This window comes from Engystomops pustulosus, chromosome 6 (genome assembly GCF_040894005.1).
Source record: "Engystomops pustulosus chromosome 6, aEngPut4.maternal, whole genome shotgun sequence".
Classification (NCBI taxonomy): domain Eukaryota; kingdom Metazoa; phylum Chordata; class Amphibia; order Anura; family Leptodactylidae; genus Engystomops; species Engystomops pustulosus.
In genome coordinates this window covers 87,052,361-87,058,763 of record NC_092416.1, presented here as the reverse complement: position 1 = coordinate 87,058,763, position 6,403 = coordinate 87,052,361, and positions in this window count along the sequence as shown.

The window sequence follows — 6,403 nt, the reverse complement described above, 5'->3', positions numbered from 1 at the left end:
ACCGATCGATGCGTCATCAGAGGCATACCAGGATACACTTAGACATACTGTACAACACTTATTTAGCGATTGCCCTAACTGCCTGATATTGCATTGGCATTGCAGCTAGAGCTTGCTACACACACACACATGCAGTACTGTTACGGCCACATGTGAGAGTCCTCAGTTGTTAATACCTTTTATTGGCAAACTAAAAGCAATTAAGAGGCTGCTCAGATCTCTTCATCAACCATGTTATAACACACACACTGAAGAAATATACATTTATCCAAAAAAAAGGACATAGCAATACTGTGATGAATGCGACAAGTGATATGAAACAGAACCATCAATGTGAGAAGTAGAGTATGGCAGCAGTAAAAATAACAGTAGTTTATAGATAAGGAATGTAAAAACTTTATTGTCCTCTGATTGAAATCTATTCCATTGCTGCCCCAATCAGATACAAGGTGCACATTCCTTAACGCGAACCTGTCATCAGGATCACACATTTTGACCTAATGACAGGTTCCCAAAGCCATGGGCGTCGCCATCTTTTTGGAGATCGTCGCTCCCCGTGACGTCATCGGGGAGTGGCGATTGGTTGCCATGACATGACTTCGGAAGACCCAAGGCTGTCTGGATTTAACCCATTCATTACTATGTGCTCATTGCACATTGTAATGAATGAGGAAGAAAAGCCCCATGTTCTACCATACTGTAGTTAAAGTACCCTAGGGCGTCTGAAAAATAGTAAAAGTAAAAATTTTAAAAAGTTTAAAAAGATTATAATTAAAAAAACTAAAAATTCAAATCACCCCCTTTCCCTAGAACTGATATAAATAAACAGTAAAAATCATAAACACATTAGATATTGCCCTCCATGCCATTGAGAAAGCTGTGTTCCTTGCCCTGTGTGTTTAGACTGATTTCTCATTGTGACCTCTATTATGTTCCTAACTTCACACCTGTGCTACCTGTCCTGACCTCCTGCCTGTCCCCGACTCCATCTCTGCCTCACGATTCTGCACCTCACCTTGGCCACCCCTGCGGACAAAGTCGTGCATGTGGAGCGACCTTGTGGCACCATGCCCCAGCAAGTCCAATCCGCTTTGCGGCAGGCCCTGGTAAAAAGCGGGTACCACTTACACTATGCTCCCAGGTGTCGGCTTACGTCATCATCCGTGGTGGTCCAGTGGGTTCACTACCCCTGAATCTTGACAATTTGGTTTCCAAACTCTCCACTTAGTTGTACTCTGTGTTACTATGTTTCCCCCCATTTTGCGTCAGGATTGTCTTTCTGAATTCCCCTTGTTTGTTGTAAATTGCAGATAATTTTATCAAGTATTTTATATTGTTGCACTAATAAAGATAAATTATAATATACCCTTTAATGGAATCCTTTCTTGTGATGTATGTGATTTTTGGAACCATAGTGTTATAGACAAGATAACTGAAAAGATTATTGTTTTTTTGGTTGCTATATTCTTTGGTTTATGTACTTACTTTTCGGGAGGGCGGAGAGCTGTCAGAGGACGGTCCAACGTGACCCAACATGCTCCTTTTTTTAACCTACTTCTTTGATCTTGACAGTGTCAAAAATCTTCAAGTGTTATTCCAGGGAAGATACTTTTTGTGGACTTTTTTCATGTTTTTCTTAGTTTAATTAAAAAAATCCTGACACATACACATTTTGTGGCTGAAACTCCCGCTGCTGCCCTTATGTTAATGTATCTGTTTACTTTCTCCATGTGGGACTTGTATTTCTTTGCAGTCAGCAGTTTTAATACTGACAGATTTCAATTTATTTTCACCTCCTCCCCCACCCTTGCCTTGCTTCCTCCACACGCACTGACTGCTGCCAGTCCCCTGGACAGCCCAGAACATCAGCCCCCAGAGCAAATAATATGAGGCTGAAACAAAACAATACAGCCCCCTATAGCTTTATCTCCTGTGCAGTGGGGATCAGGCACAATGGCCGCACAAAGAGCAATGTCACATACAAATCTCTTCATCTTTATCCTGTCGTCTTCGATGAATAGTTATCATGTCAACATCTGCTAGGCTATTTTTTTTTTCATCTATGACAAGAAGTGCAGAAAATGTGAGATTTGCTGGGGGTTTATACAAAGAATATACAGGATTTGGTTTGACTTCTAGTTTGATTATGCATGTATCTTAAAAAAATAATTTTCAAAGCAGAAAAATTATTTAGTTTTTTTTTATATTCAAAACCAATGGCAAGTGATAATTGATGCCCCATTTCCCATATAATGGCTTCAATTAAAGGGTTTTGCCACTAATGCAAAAGTAAGTACAAGAATATTATGCGGTCACCAAATTTGTGCTAACCCTGGTAATCTTTTTTCTGCAGTCGGTAGAAGCTGGTGGCAGCAGGACTTTGTGTGATGTTCCACGTCCTCCTGACTTCAAAAGGGCCAAGCATGTATTATTGTATGCAAGGGCATCCACCAGAAACCAGCAGGACATTGGATGTCACAGGAAGTCCAAGTCCTGCTGACTGTGTGTGACATGACCGTCGACTCTGCAGATTACAGACAAGGTTTATGCTAGAAATAACCAAACATGTAGACATACAAGGTCCTTCCATGAATTAAATTATCTTTCTTTATCAGGCATACTGAGCCCTAGGAATATCAGCAGTGTTAGGGATAAGTTACTAATGGGATTGGAGCCTTTAGTAACTGCAAGGTGGCAGACGGTCAGAGACAGAAAGTTATTTTTTCCTTGAGGCTCCCTAATCACACAGACATGGGTAAATACAGAAAGAAATGGCAAAACTGTGTCTATCAGCATTTCTAGAACTACAAGATGTTTTTTTTCTATCTACATTAACACCTTCCTGTATTCAGGCCTTCCTGAATGTCATTTTGGGGTAGGGGGCAGGCTGAGCCCTCTTCATAATCACCGGGTATTTGCTGCCTAATGCAGAAAACACCCATGCTGGCACAATGGGTGTTAACCATTTAAATGCTGCCAGAAAAGGTGTGGGGGCAATAAAATGTCGGCAGTGCTTGGGTATCGCCATCTTTGTTCCTGTTGCCATATCCCATGTTTATGTTGAACTCCCAGGCCTGTCATTAGGGAGCATCTGTAACGGTCTGTGAGTAACAGACCAATTCAGAGGTACTGCAAAATCCTCATATACTGCAATAAGTGGTAGTATGGTGGGAGTTATCAGACCTCTAGGATTCAAGTACCCTAAAGAGTCTAAAAATACAGTAAAATATAAAAAAAAAAGTTTAAATTCCCCCCTAACCAGGGGACTATAAAACTTTCATACTCATAATCTATAGCTACACTATAAAATATATTATAAAATCTATTAAAACATGATAAAACATATGTAAATTTGGTATCGTTGTAAACGCGGAAGAGCAGATAATTCCAAGTAAACGGCATGTAATGTTAAATAGCATTACCAGGAAAGACAATTTGCTGCATAAACAACAAGCACTCATACAACTCTGTATGTGGAAATATGAAAAGGTTATGGATTTTTGAGGGTAGACAAAAATCAAGGCCAATTTGTTTCAAAAGACTAAAATTTGAGGTGGTGTTTTTAGGCAAAAAAATATATATTTAAAAAAGACCATTTTCCACATCCACCACATTCTTAAGCAAGTCATTGTTTTTATACTAACTATACTGTTTTATATAAGCCAAATTTTTAATAAACACCTTTTCCAACTTTTTGCATCCTTTAATAGTGGTTCGCTGATTATGGCACATTTGTAATAATTTTTCTAGGCCATATACTCCTGGAGCAACCATTACAATTAATTTTAGCTCATTAAGCTATGTACTGCCAGGTGATCATTACCAAACGGTATGCCCCAGGTCAAGACCCAAATGACATAAGAGATAACTAATGGTAATGATTGCTTGGCAGCAGTGGATTGGTGTAGTTGAGTGGGAGAACAGGCAGTCCCCTACTTACGTACACCTGACTTACAGACAACCCCTAGTTACAGACAGACGTCTCTTCCCACTGTGACCCCTGGTGAAGCTCTCTGGATGCTTTACTTTAGACCCAGACTGCAATAATTAGCTGTAAGGTCGGTTCCACACTTGCAAGTGTGATGCGATGAACTCCCATCACACTCGCAACGTATGCTGCTCGGGTCTCTCGGCCCGAACGCTGCAAACAGGAACTGAACTGACAAGCTGAGTTCAATTCCTGTTTGCAGCGTTCGGGCCGGAAGACCCGAGCAGCATGCGTTGCGAGTGTGATGCGAGTTCATTGCATCACACTCGCAAGTGTGGAACCGGCCTAAGGAGTATGTAATGATGTTTTATTGATAATCCTTTTTCTCTTACAGCAAAAGATTTTGAAAATACAATTGTCAGTGGGACAAAAACATTTGGGGCAGTGCAGGGGGCACCAGATTCATGAAGAATGTGCGCAGTTTGCACTGTTTTTGATAAATGTGAGCCTCTACATAACCATTAACCACTTTAGCTAAGAGATGTCAGAAAACCTATGGCCCACATTCATCAAAAAAAAGAAATCATGAATACATCGCTTCCCCGAACTGGCCCACCATGTTTTTTGTGGCGCACCTTTAACATAGGGCATGCAACACAATTTGCAAGTTAAATACGGCGGTCGGTCCGAATAAGTCAGATAATTTGTGTCGCATGGAAGCTAGCGCAGCTGCACCACAATAGCGGCGCAGGCATTTCTTGAATACCTATGTAGGCAATTTTAGCCTAGAAGAAGGTGCACAGTCTGACAAAATAGCAGGGCAAAGCCCTTAGTAAATGTGCCCCTTTGTGTATTTATAAATAAATGTGCAAGCAGTTTGCACTAAAAAGAATGTGCAAAGTCAGACAAAAAACTGGCACAGGGGTTTTGACCTATGCAAATAAATGTTGACCTATGTATAGAACTGGGCTTTCTAAATAGCGAACATCCCCTAGCGAACATCAAAGTTTCTTTCTCATATTATTTTCCATGAAGTGAAACGTTCCATAGAAGGTCACCTTCTTGGTAAAACAAGGACCAGGGTTGTTTGGTTGTTGAAATTCCCCACCAATTTCACACTTACGCCCAATTCACAAATCCCAAATTTGGAAAAGTTTTTCTATACACAATTTTAGCAAATGCACAAGTCTTATCAAGTCAATGCTCTAAAAGTGAATTTTGTCATATTATTTATGTTTTCTAAATAATAAAATCACGTAAGAAATAATGTAGGGCAGAGTACTTGCAAGGTGACCTACTAGTGGGCATAATATAAGCCAGTATAATACTGATGAAACTGATATCCAAGATTATCTTAAGAGTGGACTAAACTCCTCCAGGTGCTGCATACAAAAGCTGTCAGTGCTCTGAAATGTGTCAACAGCAGGCAGGCACAGCATATGGCATGTGCAGGAAACCCAATATGATAGAATACCTTTTCATTCGCAGGATGCCCTTTATAGCAGAACACCTGACATAATATATTCATAGCATTAACTTACTACTTATAAATGTACAATAAGGGCTACGCAAACAATGGATACATTGATAACCAAGTAAAGTATTCAAAAGACCCTGATATTAATCCCTGGACGTATCCCTATTTTATAAACAACCACTTCTGATATATTCCTATATACTGCAGTTTACTTGTGACCATTTAAAGTTATTTTGGATGATGGTGGCTGGCCTAGACTACGTAAAGAAGAAAACAGGATTCTGGAAAACATGAAGGTTTTGCAGCAGAAACAGCACAATACCAGAGGCTCAGTTTCTTCAAACATGTCTTCCAGAGGTTCTTTTATTAATCATCTGACCTGTTCGAAATCCGACGTATTCATCAATATTTGAATTGGCCATGATACTCCATGGAACACTGCTCCACCTTCACAGGCCACATCCATCACATGGCCTGTTTGTAAGCTGAAGCACCAATCACAGCTGCTGTGCCATGTACTGCCCTGCCTGGTAAGGAGTGAAAAGCACAGAAGCTAAAGAGGCAACCCTTGGGGATCTAAACCTGGATAAACCTTGAATATCCCTGTAAAAGGGCTGTAAGCTTATGCTGTTACACCACACTCAACTCATGGATAGATTTGGAAGCCATATTTTTTCTGTCTTGTACAACTAGTTCAGTATAAGATTATAAGATATAATATAGATTTAGATATAGATAGATATAATATAATATATAGACAGATATAACATATATGGTCTATCAAAAACAGAGAATTAGCAAAAAGTAAAGAAAAATCTCAGTGACAACTCTCTTACTCCAATAACACTTAACGTTGCGTTCCCACCATTGCATATTCTGGATCTATTTTTCAAAACTTGAGTCCACTTGACCATTTTATCAATTTATCAATCAATATGACCTTTGTCATTTCTGACAATTGAAACCTCTAAAATGATAATTATTGCTCTGATTCCCTC